The sequence below is a fragment of the Gorilla gorilla genome, chromosome 17, assembly GCF_029281585.2.
Source record: "Gorilla gorilla gorilla isolate KB3781 chromosome 17, NHGRI_mGorGor1-v2.1_pri, whole genome shotgun sequence".
Classification (NCBI taxonomy): Eukaryota; Metazoa; Chordata; class Mammalia; order Primates; family Hominidae; genus Gorilla; species Gorilla gorilla.
Genome location: NC_073241.2, coordinates 49,919,170 through 49,933,151, shown reverse-complemented (window position 1 = coordinate 49,933,151; position 13,982 = coordinate 49,919,170). Strand labels below are relative to the sequence as shown.

General features: G+C 41.3%; 1 protein-coding gene across 2 annotated transcripts in view; it reads right to left on the bottom strand.

The window, feature by feature from the left end:
- The window catches only part of COLEC12 (collectin subfamily member 12), a 181,581-nt gene that overhangs the window by 80,802 nt on the left and 86,797 nt on the right, over positions 1-13,982 (bottom strand). The gene's annotated exons all lie outside the window — the stretch shown is intronic.

Genomic DNA, 13,982 nt, shown 5'->3' with positions numbered 1-13,982 from the left:
AGAGGGCCCAAGGCATGCAGGGGAACTGAGCATGAAAGGCCATTGTATTTCATGTATGACTTGACTGTGTTTCAGTAAAGCAATTTTAGCTCTAAACAGCATGTTTCCTTTCTTCTTTATTAGGACTTTCTTCAAAGTTACCTTTTGAAGGGTAATTTCACCCCTAGTACTTTCTTCCACTGAGTAGCATTTCAGCCGTATTGTGCAAACCCAGAGGTTGTGCAGAGATCTCAGTAACACTTGGTATGTCACTAATGGCCAAAAACTGGCAGCCTGTGGTTTTGGAATCCTGCGACTCATACTTGAATCTGTGATGGATGTTTATGACTGTCGGAATGTGTCTTCAATCATCGCAGAAATGCCTGAGCACATGGCTGTCGGTTATGCAATGGAAGGCGTGACTGGCTGTGTTTTAAAGATGCGCATGTGTGCCACTATTTATTATTGTTCTGGTAACATTTACTATTTTGGAGGGTGTGCTGTTGTTTCAAGAAATAACAATTTGTGTGTGTGTGTGTGTTTTAAGAAGTAGCCTAAACCTTCTTTCCCTGAATTTTGGAGCAAAGCAGCATCTGGGAACATATGGTCCAGCTTCCTGAAAAGTAAACTTTCCTTCTTCATTTTGTGAAGATGCATTCTGTATCCCTAGTGAAACTACAACTAGATCAGTGAAGGAACTTTTTTCTTCTTTGTGACTTATCCACATGGAAACACCAATCTCATAACAGCATGAGAAGGCAAGGGTGGAGTGGAAGGTAGACTTTGTCTTCCATGTGAATGTGTTCTGATCAAAACCCAGCTATTCTCACCAATACGCCTCCTATGTTCTTTTTGGTACTATCTGCATTCGGAGGCTTGTACAACCTTCTTAGTATTTAGGAATATAAAATCAGTTATTCATGAGTGAAGTCAAATATTTTTATTTGCATTATGGTTCTTCAGATCTGTTGCCATTCGTCCTGGCTGGTCTTTTAAATAATTCCTCTGTAAAATCTCCAGTAACTGCCACTAAAGGCAATGCAGTTACCATTGGCTTCCTGACAGGGATTCAACCTGTATTCCAAGGGAAACAGACCAGGATTTCAAAAGGTCAATTGCAAGAATGTTACAGCCAAGGCTCCTCAGTTGCCCGTGAAAGTGTAATTATTATCATCAGAAAAGATCCTTCTAATTGTCACCAAGGACTTGTCCTTAGTGCTCAGCGACTGCCTCGGACTAGAAGCGTTGAGGTGTAACAGGGGAGGGCCAGTGTTCTGGCCTTTGATTCACAACACATCCTCCTGGTATCTCAACGTTTTTGCTTACAAAGTTGGGTTATCATCCCTTGGAGATACTTCAATACCTTAGAGGGAGTATAATAAAAAATTTGCTTTAGTATAGTTCTTGGGGACATGGTACTGGGTACAATGTATTGAGGCTTCATAGCAGGCTTCAAGCCCTCTCTCTTCAGGGTTCAAGGACAGAAAGGCTGAACACACTGGCCATGCTACATGATGATCTGAAACTTGGCGGACCTGAGAGGGCCTGAAAGGGACATAGGGCTTCTGGAGGAGCTGACATGTGGGTCCAACAAGGGCCTCCACTTTAAGACAGCAGAAAACGTGATATACTTTAAGGCACTAACCTTCAGAACTCCTTCTGGGTTTAATTTGTGTGATTCCACAATTCTATCCTACTTAGCATTGTTATCGGTTGAGGGTAGTTGTCTAGGTTCTTGGTGTTTTGAACAAAGAATTGGACAAAACACACAAGCAAAGCAGCCAAAGCAGAGATTTTTGTGAAATGAAAGTTCACTCCACAAGGTGGGACCTGGCCCAAGCAAGAGACTCAGGAGCACTGGTTACAGAATTTTCTGGAGTTTATATACCCTCTAGAGGTTTCCCGTCGGTTCCTCTATTGGCCTACAACCAGTCTGAGTGGCTGAAGAGTAGGCCCATGACCAGTCTGGTTGTGGGAGGGGACCAATCAGAGGTACTTTCATTTTCCAAATGCCACGCAGAAAAAGGAGGGATTGAAAAGGGAGTTGCCTCAGCAACTTAGGTTTCCTGCCTCCAGACCCTATTCTCCTGCCTCAGCACCACGCCCTAGCAGAAGGTGGCAGAGTAAAACGGCAACACAACAGTATGAAAGAGGGTACTTTTAATAGTTAAGCATGGCCGGATGACACAAAGGCTGACCAGACTGTGGGGAGGTGGGGACGTCTCTTGGCTCCTCTGCTGCACCTGGGAAATCTAGCAGAGATCTAAAGATCCAGAAATCTTCCCTTGTGAAGTGTTTCACCTTCACCTAACAAAAGGTCTTTGCAGTAGCTGAATTAGAGTTATCACTACTGCTGCGAAAGTTTGTTCCTTGCTTTCAGACTCGTGTGGGTCTTGGTGGGTCAGCAGGAGTGTGCACACAAGCAGGAAGTACATAAAATTGGGCATGAAGTGATTAGAAGCCATGGCCTGAGTTGCCACTTTGGGGAAGGGTCTGAAGCATCTCTCAGGAAGAGTCAGTGTCCCTGTTCCTGACAATGAGCCATCCACAGCCACTTCTCCTTCAAGGGTTAAGTCACCCTGCCCTTCAAAAGGGGTTTTCAACTTCCTGGCTGTAGTCTTAGCCTCAGAAGAATGCTAATCCTACTGAGAGGACTTTTCAATACTCAGTTCTTAAGGACTAGACTTCAGAACCAAAGACTAAGAGCTATGTATGGCCAGCGTATTAAGGATCCCAAAGTAAGAAGTGCAAACCGGCTCAAGTGGGACAGGATCATGATACAAAGGACTTAGCCTCTGGCTACGGCTGAGTCCTCAGTGAGACAGAACTGGCAACATATTTCAGGACCTACATGATTTTCTCCATGGTTTGTTACATGTACACATGAACACAAATTGTATAGAGTTCTTACCATTGGGTGTGTTTTCAATCACCCAAGTTATCCTTTTGTTGTCTTCAAAGTCTCTGGGTTTGGAAAAAAAAGAAAGAAAGAAAACCCTTGCAGGTGTCATTATAAATATATGAACTGGGTAAACAGTAGGTGATTAGGAAAGACAAGATTCTAATGCCTAGAGTGGGAAAATCTAGGGCAGCAGCACCCATTTGCTCCTCTTCACCCCACAGAATACAGACAGCCTGGGTATGCTCACACTAACACTACACATTGTTATTCATGACAGAAGAGCGTGTGAGACAACGTGTGTTTTGCTGGTGGCTTGTTTTCCTTTCAGTGACCCATGGCTCTCTACCTTTTTGAAAGACAGCTTTAACTGAAGACACATCCTTCTTATTTCTTTTGAGAATTTCTAAAAGATAAATGGAATTGGTTATTAAAGCTGTACCTCCATTAGGTAACCTAAGTGCAGAGTTGAGGAAATGGTCGTAATTGGGTAAAAGTAAGAGAAAAGTTATCTTTTCAAATCTAAAATGTCTACACTATCTCCATAGCCAATTTTGCCAGGTCACTGGGCAGCCTCGGATTCACCTGAAGGCAAGTCAACGTGGAAGAGGGATGTCTTGCCATTTGTTCTCATACCTATGGCACAAACAAGGGATTGGAAGAGGCTTTCTTCTGCTGCTCTGGAATTGGAAGAACTCCAATATATAACCCCGGGCATCTTCCTTTTTCCCCAAATGTATTCCTGGTTGGTTGGGTTATTTATTTATCTTCTTTAAGGTAAAATGAAGATAGCAAAAACCATCAGAAAATTAAGCATGAAATGGAAATTCTGATGCCATTATCTTCACACACCACGTCGCCGATGTGTGAGTATAATGCAGGAATGAAAGCATTGCTAGATGAACTTCAGTGACTTCTTTTGATCTCTTGAAATCTGTTTATTCTCTTGAACTGAAATAATTCCTGTGGCTTGGTTTGTTTATTAGCAATTGTTTTTCAAAGTTTGGGAAAATGTGGTTTAAAAAAAAAGCAAATGGTAAGAGTATCATTCCTCTGCCTGCTATTTGCAAGACACTAAAATGAACTAAAATTTACTTGAAAACACAGAATTCCAAAATGCTGTTTCCTATGTTTAAAGGTATTATCAGTGTGGCAGCAATTTATGGGGAACTAGCTTATGATGTTGTAAGCCGCGGCTTTTTTTTACCAAGTCATGAACTTGTGTTACTGAATAAAGCAAAATATTCAAAAGACAGGATGGAGTCACACATGAATTTAAAGTGGGACGAAGGGTGGTGTTGTGGGAAGTTAGGGACCCCAAACGGAGGGACCAGCTGGAGCCGCGGCAGAGGAACATAAATTGTGAAGATTTCATTTTAATATGGACATTTATCAGTTCCCAAATAATACCTTTATAATTTCTTATGCCTGTCTTTACTTTTATCTCTTAATCCTGTTATCTTCATAAGCTGAGGATGTACGTCACCTCAAGACCACTGTGATAATTGTGTTAACTGTACAAATTGATTGTAAAACATGTGTGTTTGAACAATATGAAATCAGCGCACCTTGAAAAAGAACAGAATAACAGCGATTTTTAGGGAACAAGGCAAGACAACCATAAGGTCTGACTGCCTGCGGGGTTGGGCAAAAAGAGCCTTATTTTTCTTCTTGCAGAGAGCCTATAAATGCTAAATTCTTTTCCTAGCAAGGAATATTAATATTAATACCCTGGGAAAGGAATGCATTCCTGGGGGGAGGTCTATAAACAGCTGCTCTGGGAATGTCTGTATGATGCGGTTGAGATAAGGACTGAGATATGCCCTGGTCTCCTGCAGTACCCTCAGGCTTACTAGGGTTGGGAAACTCCACCCTGGTAAATTTGTGGTCAGACAAGTTCTCTGTCTCAAACCCTGTTTTCTGTTATTTAAGATGTTTATCAAGACAATATGTGCACCGCTGAACATAGACCCTTATTAGTAGTTCTGCTTTTGCCCTTTGCCCTGTGACCTTTGTTGGACCCTTATGAATAGTTCTGCTTTTGCCCTTTGTCCTGTTCCCTCAGAAGCATGTGATCTTTGTTAGATGCTTATTAGTTCTGCTTTTTGCCCTTTGAAGCATGTGATCTTTGTACCTACTCCCTGTTCTTACACCCCCTCCCCTTTTGACACCTTTAATAAAAACTTGCTGGTCTGAGACTCAGGCGGGCATCACAATCCTACCGATATGTGATGTCACCGCCAGTGGCCCAGCTGCAAAATTCCTCTCTTTGTACTGTCTCTCTTTATTTCTCAGCCGGCTGACACTTATAGAAAATAGAACCTACGTTGAAATATTGGGGGCAGGTTCCCCCAGTAGGGTGGGGCTGTATAAGCTGAATGAAAAATCAGCTGCTCCAACACAGGTATTTCAATCACGCTGATCCATTCATGGCCATATGGCTGGTGGTCAACACAAATGAGTTATAGGTATGCAACAGTGGAGAGACTTCTGACTTACCTTCCCATCTCTCTCTCACCCCATCCCAACATTTTCTCTTCTGGTCATACCCACGGGGCTTCTGGCCCTTTCACCTGGCCTGCCGTTCATCTGCTTGCCCACTGTGTCAGAGGCATGTGAATCAGAGCAATTCCCTCTTGAAAAGGGCTGGGTAAAATGAGGCTGAGACCTACTGGGCTGTATTCCTGACGGTTAAGGACTTCTAAGTCACAGGATGAGATAAGAGGTCAGCACAAGATATAGGTCATAAAGACCTTGCTGATAATACAGGTTGCAGTAAAGTAGCCAGCTAAATCCCACCAAAAACAGATGGCAATGAGAGTGACCCCTGGTCGTCCTCACTGCTACACTCCCACCAGTGCCACGACAGTTTACAGATGCCATGGCAACATCAGGAAGTTACTCTATAGGGTCTAAAAAGGGGAGACATGAATAATCCACCCCTTGTTTAGCATATCATCAAAAAATAACCATAAAAATGGGCAACCAGCAGCTCCCGGGGCTGCCTTGTGTATAAAGTAGCCATTATTTTATTCCTTTACTTTCCTAATAAACATGCTTTCACTTTACTCTATGGACTCAGTCTGAATTCTTTCTTGTGTGAGATCCAAGAACCTTCTCTCAGGGTCTGGATGGGGACCCCTTTCTTGTAACAACTGGACTGGAGTCAGGCACTGGCCTGGTCCTCAGTGCTCTCCAGGACTGGTCTGCTCCCCACTTTGGTGTGTCTTTCTCTTGTGTCGTTGGGTAATTACCTCCTTACTCGGTGCTGGGCTCCAGGTCCTAAGCTCAGCTTTGGCATCTGGCCAGCACCCTGAGAGGACTGACCCCAGACCTCAGGAGCGATGACGGGACAATGTGAGTTTGCAGTAGGCAGCTTCACTCCCTAGGCTGCTCTTCCTGCAACTGGACCACTCAGCAAGGCTGGGGTCTGTTAGCAAGGTCCTGTGTTCCCTGATCTCACAGCTACTTCTGCTAGACGGGCACAGTCGAAAGGCCTCAGCTGGCTGAGGGAAACACAGGGGTGAGAATTTGAGCTTCCTGAGGCTGAGCCACATCTGCCCTGTGTCAGTGTTGAGGTGGAACCTCAGAGAGATGTCCATCTAAACCCCATTTTAAGGAAATTTTCTTTGATTTTGTCTCTAGGGATATAAAATATGAAAAACCTCAGAGATAGCAAAAGTGCCTAGAGGTCTTAGTTAAAAAGGAAGTGTATTAGTCAGTGATCTCCAGAGGAACAGAACCAATAGGTAGTGTATATACAGAAAGGGATTTATTACAAGGGATTGGCTCATGCAGTTACGAAGTCTGGTAAGTACCAAGATCTGCAGTCGGCAAGCTGGAGGCCCAGGAGAGTTGATGGCGCTAGTTTCAGTCTGAAAGCCAAGGCTCAAAACCCAAGAAGAGCCAATGTTTCCATTTGAGTCTGAAGGCAGGAGAAAATAAAAAAGAAACAAACAAAAAAAAAGGCCCAGCTTCGAAGGCAGTCAGGCAGGAAGAGTTCCCTTTTATTCAGAGAAGAATCAGCCTTTTTGTTTTATTCAGGTCATCAGTTGACAGAATGAAGCCCACCCGCATTAGGGAAGGTAACCAACTTTACTCACACTACCATTCTGAATGTTAATCTTGTCTAGAAACATCCTCACAGACACACAACAATGTGTGACCGAATGCCTGGGTACCCCACAACCAGTAAAGTCAACATATAAAATGGACCCCACAGGGAGTGATGTCAGAGACGAGGGGTTGCAATGAGACTGCAATGTATCAATCCTGGCTGCACATCAGAATCACTCAGGGACCTTAAAAATAGCTGCCCGGAGCCCGCCCTAGGCCAATGATCAGAATCTCTGGGGAGTGGGGCCTGACATTTATATTTTTAAAAAGCTCCCCAGGTGATCCTGATATATAGTCAGAATTGCAAAACTCTGGGCTATAAGGAATATAATAAATGGCTGGATGAATGATGAATATGACTCATGCAGAGAAGGAATCCAGTTGGCACTAACCTAGGAAATGAATTTTTAATAACTCTAATTCAGAATGCAAGAAGTTAAGTCAATTTCTTTGGTTTTCAGCATGGTGTGAGGACAGTCTCCTGGGAAGATCATGGGCTTTAGGTTCAATCCCAGCCTTATCACAAGTTATTTAACCCTAAACTCCAGGTTCCTAATTGGGAAACTAGGTACAATGATACCTGAGAAAACATTATTAAAAGGTCAGCACAGTGCCTGGCCCCTGATACCTGCAAATGTCAGTCTCTTTTTCCTAACTCAGCAGGAATCAGATTCTTAAATTTAAGAATCAGAAACATTCTCATCATAAATGTAATCCCAGCTATGTTTTCAATAAATAATACATCACATACTGCATCTCCTTTAGTGGTCTTTTCAATCATGATAACAAAAACTCCTGTGGTTCATAAACAGAAAAAAAAATGTCAGATTTTGAACTTGCAAAGGAATGAAGGCAAGATTAAACTTGAATTATTCATAGTGGTCTCAAAGTTGAAATCCTCCAGGGAATTCAAGTATTACCAAATGTTGAGAAAAAGGAAAAAAAAAAAGACAGGGAAAATAAAAGCATGGGAGGAAAAAGATTTAAGATTATTTCTTTAAGTCAAATTTCAGACAGAGGAAATAGGTCTAAATTCATTAATGTGTATAGATAGAGCTCCTTAGGAAACAATTTTGCCATAATAATGTATCCTAAAATAGGATTGAACTGCCTAACTCAGAAATGATTGTGTACCATACTTATTTAATTTTTATTTTTTATTTTTTTGAGATAGTCTTGCTCTGCTGCCCAGGCTGGAGGGCAGTGGCACAATCTTGACTCATTGCAACCTCCACCTCTGGGGTTCAAGTGATTCTCATGCCTCAGACTCCTGAATAGCTGGTATTACAGGCACATACCACCAGGCCTAGCTAAATTTTGTATTTTTTTTTGGAGAGACAGGATTTCACCATGTTGGTCAAGCTGGTCTCAAACTCCTGACCTCAAGTGATCCGCCTGCCTCAGCCTCCCAAAGTGCTGGGATTACAAGTGTGAGCCACCACTGGCCATGTACCACACTTATTATCAGCTTATTCCTCTTAAACAGAACCAATGAGTTTTCACAACTAAAAGAAAATTATCTGGCTATTCTGCATGCAAATGGTTTAGGCTGTAAAAGAAACGTCTCCTAGGCCGGGCGTGGTGGCTCACGCCTATAATCCAACCACTTTGGGAGGCCGAGGCGTGCAGATCACCTGAGGTCAGGAGTTCGAGACCAAACTGTGGCAAAACCCCGTCTCTACCAATAAAACAAAAATTAGCTGGGTGTGGTGGTGCACGCCTGTAATCCCAGCTACTCGGGAGGCTGAGGCAGGAGAATCCACGAGGTGGAGGTTACAGTGAGCCAAGATCACACCATTGTACTCCAGCCTGGGCGACAAGAGCAAAGCTCTGTCTCAAAAAAATAAAAGAAATGTCTACTTTCCAAAAAAAGCAAGCATTCCTATAGAAAGTACCAATAAGTTGTTTTATTTATGATTTTGTAGGTATTTATTCATTAATGAAAATCAGTCTCTTATATCATGAACACACTTTATATAGCAATAATATTAGATAGAACATGTTAACATTGTGAAATTGTTCACTTTGATACCATAGATATTAATTACCCACTGTAAGTATAGAGCTCCTTTGTTATTATGCAGTTATACCTACACTTATACATATACCATGCATATATGAGCATGTTTCACCTACCTGAAAACTGACATGGAGTTGCATGGATTTCCTAGGCACAGATAAGCACAAGAAGGAGGAAAGATCATTTCTGTCCTCATTGCGCTAATGGGCTGACTGAGGCATGTGGCGGGGAGAAAAATGTGGGCAAAACTGGCTTCGAGACCTAGATCTTCTAATTACTAGCTGTGTGATCTGGAACAAGTTACTTAATTTCTCTGAACTTCAGTTCTCACCTCTGTAAATCAGGGTTGATAATACCCTCCCTGTAGCATTCTTCTGAGGATTAAGTGAAATTAAGCATAAAGTGCCAAGCACATGGTAGACACTTTTCCTTTCACATAAACCCTAGAAACAAATGTTTCCTGCAGGTGGTTTGGTATCCTTCTGCTTTGTTAAGTGGTGCAGCATGTTCATAAAATATTGAGCTTGAAAAACCAAGTCAACTAAAAATGAAAGTTCCAGGACTTCCACTTGTAGAAGATGAAGTGGACACACTTTTCTCCACTTCTCCTGCCAAGTATAACTAAAATCCTGACATCAGATAGGAAACAAACATAAGAAGACTCTGAAAGGTGGAGTAAAGGAAGCCTGGCTAGAGATCTCAGAACTCACAGAACAACACATGGCTGAGTTGTTGTTCTTTTTTTTTTTTTTTTTAAGACGGAGTCCGCTCTTGTTGCCCAGGCTGAAGTGCAGTGGCGTGATCTCAGCTCAATGCAACCTCCACCTCCTGGGTTCAAGTGATTCCCCTGCCTCAGCCACCCGAGTAGCTGGGATTACAGGTATGCGCCACCATGCCTGGCTAATTTTTGTATTTTTAGCAGAGACGGCATTTCACCATGTTGCCCAGGCTGGTCTCGAACTCCTGACCTCAGGTGATCTGCCCGCCTTGGCCTCCCAAAGTGCTGGGATTACAGGCGTGAGCCATCACACCAGGCAATTATTTCTATCCTAGACTTATAGTGAAGAAGACGACAACCTGGAAATGCCAAAGAGCACAGACAAAAAAAAAAATCCGAAAAAAGCTCATCTCTTCAGGAATGAAGCAGCCTAGCAAAACAGAAAACTTTTCAATAATAAATGCTCAACACCAGCCAAAAACCACAGAAGCCCCACCTCCACCCATGCCAGCAAAGCCTGGGTGGGGAACCTAGACTGTCCTCACCTGTTGGGCTGTACCCCACTGCGGTGGGGTAAGAGAATGCTTAGTAGAGTGACTGGATTTTTACTACTGCCTACCCATAATGGAGCCACCCCTACTGCGCTATCAAAAGAACCACATGGAGAGCTGGAATTTCTATCCCTTCCCACCAATAATGCTTAATAATTAGCAATAATAATGATGATACCACTCAGGTATCAATGGAGATCCAGTAGAAACCTGGACTTCTGCATCCACCTAAGCAGTAATGAGGTGATGCCTACCCGTCCCTTGCTAAAGTCCTGCCAGAGAAAGCCAGCTTAAAACAAAAGGTTTTGATGTGATTCAGAGTCTAGTAACATAATACTAAAATATCCTGGTTTCAGCTGAAATCACTTGTCATATCAAGAGACAGGAAGATCTTAAATGCAATGAAAAATGACAATCAATAGATGCCAAGACTGAGATGATAGAGATTTTAGGATTACCTGACAAAGATTATAAAGCAGCCATGATAAATCACTTCAATGAGCAATTATTAATATGTTTCAAACAAAGAGAAAAAAAAGCCTTGGAAAAGAAATAGATGACCTAAAGAAGAACCAGATGGAAATTTAGAACTAAAAAATAAATAACCAAAGTTATTTATCAATCAAACTCATTGGAACAGAGCAGGCTGAGCACAGTGGCTCATGCCTGTAATTCCAGCACTTTGGGAAATCAAGATGGGCGGATCGCTTGAGCCCAGACATCTGAGACATGCCTGGGAGACATGGTGAAACCTCATCTCTACAAAAAAATACAAAGATTAGCCAGGCGCAGTGGCATGCACCTGTAGTTCCTGGGCAAAAAAGTGAAATCCTGTCTCAAAACCCAGAAACAAACAAAAAACAAAAACAAAGAACAGAGAAAATAGGGAGAGAATCAGTGAACTGGAAAATAAAACAGTAAAAATGACCAATCTGAATAACAGAGAGAATATAGATTGAAAAGCAAATAACAGAGCCTCAGGGATTTGTGGACTATAACAAAAAAATCTAACATTTATGTCATCAGTGTCCTAGAAGGAGAGGAGAAAGGAGGAGCAGATAGAAAAGTACTAGAAGAAAAAATGGCCGAGCACTTCCTAAATTTGGCAAGAGAAATGAACCTACATATTCAGAAGATGAGTGAACCCCAAACAGGATAAAGCCAAAAAAATACACATCAAGACACATCCTAATTAAACTTCCGAAAACAAAGGACAAAGAAAACATTTTAAAAGCAGCAAGATAAAAAAACACCTTACTTATATTGGAAAGACAATTTGAATGATGGTGATTTTATAATCAGAAAATATGGAAGCCAGAAGGAAGAGGTGAGAGAGTTTTCAAGTGCTGAAAGAAAATAACTGATAACCCAGAGTCCTATATCCAGCAAAAATATCCTTCAGAAATGAAAGGTGAAATGAAGACATTCTCAGAGGAAGGAAAACTAAGTGATATCTCCAACAGTCCTAATCTGAAAAATTAGCTAAAGAAAGTGCTCTAAACAGAAAAAAAAAAAAGAAAGAAAGAAAACAAAACCTTCAATATTAGGAAGGAAGAACAAAGCAAGCAAAAATATAGGTAAATGCAATAGCCTTTTCTCTTCCTCTTGAGTTTTCTAAATTATGCTGGATGATAAGGCAAAAATTATAAAATTGTTTGGTCTGGTTCTTAATGTATATAGGTAAATTTAAAGACAAACATATTATAAATGGAAAGGATAAAGGGAGGTAAAGTTTCCGTACTTCACTAGAACTAGCGAAATGACAATAGAGGTAGGCTTTGATAAGTTATGTAGACACATAATCCAGCACCTAAAGCAACCACTAAAAAAGTCATGCAAAGGGACTCACTAGAAACCACTATAGATATATCAAAACAAAATTCTAAAAATTGTTCAGATAACCCACTGGCAGGCAAAAAAATGAAAACAGAGCTATAAAAAACAGGTAACAATGACAAAAAATAAAAGAGCAGACCTAAGCCCTAACATATCAATAATTACATTTAAAGCATTACAATTTAAAGATGGAGAACAGCATAGTCGATTAAAAACATATGACTCAATTATATGCTGTCTCCAAGAAACTCATTTCAAATATAACATACAGGAAGGTTGAAAGTAAGAAGATAGAAGAAGGTATACCACACAAACATTAATCAAAGGAATTAACTGAACGACAAAAATACAAATGATCTCATTTGAATATGGGCAGAAGACATGAAGAGACATTTGACTGAAGAAGACAGATGGATGGCAAATAAACACATAGAAAGATATTCAACATCACTAGCCATTAGGGTAATGTAAATCAAAGGCATAATGACATACCACTAGACATCTATCAGAATGGCTGACATAAAAAACGGTGACCCCACAAATGCTGGAGAGGATGTAAGAAAGCTAGGTCACTCATATGCTTCTGGTGAGAATGTAAAATGGTACAGTCACTCTGGAAAATAGTTTGGCAGTTTCTAAAACAATGGAACATACAAAGCTATATGACTCAGCAATTTCACTTCTAGGCACTTATTCTAGAGAAAGGATGATTTATGTTTACACAAAAATATGTACATACTGGTCGGGCACAGTGCTACGATCCCAGCACTTTCGGAGGCCAAGGCAGGAGAACTGTTTGAGGCCAGGAGCTCAAGACCAGCCTAGGCAACATAATGAGACCCCATCTCTATAAAAAATTTAAAAAAGCATCTGTACATGAATGTTTATAGCAGTTTTATTCATAATGCCCCCAACCTGGAAATAATTCAGATGTCCTTAGACAGTGAATAGCTAAATAAACTATGATACAGTACATATAACCTGATGGAATACTACTCACCACTAAAAAGGAATGAAGTACTGATACATGGCAACAGTCTTAATGAATCTCTAGACAATTATGCTCAGTGGGGTTGGGGAACACCAATCATGAACGGTTATACACTCTATGATTCCACTGATACAACATTCTTGAAATGACAAAACTATAGAAATGGAGAACATATTAGTGGTTGCCAGGGATTAAGAAGTAGGTGGAGGAAAGGGGAAGAAAATATGTGGAATCTTTGTGATAACAGGCATTTTTTGTATCTTGACTTTGTCAGTGTCAATATTCTGGTTGTGATACTGTACTACAGTTTTGTAAGATGTTACCACTGGGAGGAACTGGATAAGGGGTACACAGGAACTCTATATTATTTCTTACAACTGCATGTGAATTTACAATGATTTCCAAAAATAAAATTTAATTTTCAAATGGAAAGCTTCAGGGGTGACTTGCAAATTGGTAAAGAGAGTAAGCAAAAGCAAAACAAAATAAATGAACAAAAACCAAACTTGGGTCGGGCACGGTGGCTCACACCTGTAATCCTAGCACTTTGGGAGGCCGAGGCGGGTGGATCACCTGAGGTACCTGAGGTCAGGAGTTTGAGACCAGCCTGACCAACATGGTGAAACCTCGACTCTACTAAAAATACAACATTAGCTGAGCACGGTGGCACATGCCTGTAATCCTAGCTACTTGGGAGGCTGAGGCAGGAGAATCACTTGAACCCGGGAGGCGGAGATTGCAGTGAGCCGAGATCATGCCATTGCACTCCAGCCTGGGCAACAAGAGTGAAACTGTGTCTCAGAAAACAAACAAACAAACAAAAAACAAAAAACAAAACCGAACTCTTATGCAAACACAGATCTTTAAAGATA